The following is a 2,069-nucleotide window of genomic DNA, read 5'->3' as shown; positions in this document are numbered from 1 at the left end:
TTTCCACTGTTCGACAGTGGAATTTGCTGCCAAGGGGTGTGGTGGAGTCTCCTTCTTTGGAGGTCTTTAAGCAGAGGCTTGACAACCATATGTCAGGAGTGCTCTGATGGTGTTTCCTGCTTGGCAGGGGGTTGGACTCGATGGCCCTTGTGGTCTCTTCCAACTCTATGATTCTATGAAATTTCTATGCCACCCTCCATCCGAGGATCACAAGATGGTTTACAATTTAAAAGATCACTGACAGTTAAGTCCAGTCACGAATGACTCTGGGGTTGCGGCGCTCATCTTGCTTTACTGGCCAAGGGAGCCGACGTTTGTCCGCAGACAGTTTTTCCGGGTCATGTGGCCAGCATGACTAAGCCGCTTCTGGCAAAACCAGAGCAGTGCACAGAATTGCCGTTTACCTTCCCGCTGGAGCAGTACCTATTTATCTACTCGCACTTTGCTGTGCTTTTGAACTGCTAGGTTGGCAGGAGCAGGGACCAAGCAATGGGAGCTCACCCCGTTGCGGTGATTCGAACTGCCGACCTTCCGATCAGCTCTCTTTCTCCCCCATCCCAGAGAAGAATATTCCATGCTTCCTATTGGTGCCAGGATGCCTTTCCGAGACTGTCCTGCTATAATTTTTTCTGATAATTGCAAGCTGCCTTGGGATTTCTCTCCGAGCCGAAGGACAGTGCAGCAAAAATTTCAAATTGTACAAAAGCCAAAGGAATGCAATATGTTAAAAGACAGAATCCCAAGGAGACTGGAGCAAGGATCATGGTTCTGGGGATGGATGCCTGTGGTCCTTCCTTCCACGGATGCCTTGCAGTTGAAAGGGAGAGCCGTTTTCTCAGGGTTGCTTCCTGTATTGTGTTTTTATTAAGGTGGGGAGTGGCTGCGGCAGATCAACTCTCTGCACCCGCAGGTGCGTTGCCTGAATGAGCGAGCCAAGTGTTAGCTTATTAGGTAGCAAGAAAGCTTTGAACAGGCTCTTGTTAAAGCATCAGCATCAGCAACAAAGCAGAGGAGGTTGGAAAGACTGGTTGGAGAAATGATGTCTTAGCAGGTCGAAACAACTTGTGAAAGCAACAGCAGACTTTAAAGAAAATAATAATAATAATAATAATAATAATAATAATTTATTATTTGTACCCCGCCCATCTGGCTGGGTTTCCCCATGCTACACATTCGGAGGAAGCAAAGGCAGTGAATAAAACATATCAAGTCTTGGTGTTGGAACAAGGCAGTATCGGAGGGAAGGGACTGTAATAATCATGATCATAAACAAACTTGTCACATTCTTGTAAAAAGCTCTTAAGAACTTTAGAATCAAACAGGGACTCTCTTACTTGCAGAAGATATTTGGGTCTCTTCTTTTTGGCGGTGTAAACAATTGGGATTGTGGCTTGTTAAAGAGACATATAAGGTTCTTAATTACCAAATGGGGAAATTGTAATAGCTGTCTTCACTTACACAAGGTATCACATTGATAGATTCTATTATTATGCCACAGTAACATAAGAGCTTCAAAATTGGGTTTAGGGCAAATTCCAGCTGAAGTTAAGCACCCCGTCCCCCACTGATTTTAATGGAAGACTTAAGCATCTGTTTATAAATGTGTATAACAATAACAACAACAACAACCTTCCTGAAAACAAATTGAGATCAGCACTCAGTAAAGAGAGAAAATAATATAATCGTCATGCAAGCTTTGTTGAAGCAAATCAGGATGGCTGCTCAACAAAAAAGATCATCGGGAGGAGCCCCTGCTTAGTTTCAGAAAGGAGCCTTCAGACCATACTAGGGGGTAATCCCACAACCAAAGTTTCAAAACAAAGATTTGATTCATTTTTCCAGATTAATAAATTCCCCTGACTTTTATTTCTTGCATTAAAAAAGCCTAACACCCTACCCATCATGGGGGTCTGTGTCTCCAGCTATCCCACTCCTTGCCCTTGATAGCCTTATAAGTCGCTGCAGGAAAGGGACCATGAGTAGAATAATAGAATCATAGAATTGTAGAGGACCCCAAGGGACACCTAGTCCAACCCACAGTTGTCCCTGGATGGGCTCGAACCACCAAC

The sequence above is a fragment of the Podarcis vaucheri genome (assembly GCF_965113315.1).
Source record: "Podarcis vaucheri genome assembly, chromosome: 6".
In the NCBI taxonomy this organism is placed as follows: Eukaryota; Metazoa; Chordata; class Lepidosauria; order Squamata; family Lacertidae; genus Podarcis; species Podarcis vaucheri.
Note: the sequence above shows the minus strand (reverse complement) of the source record.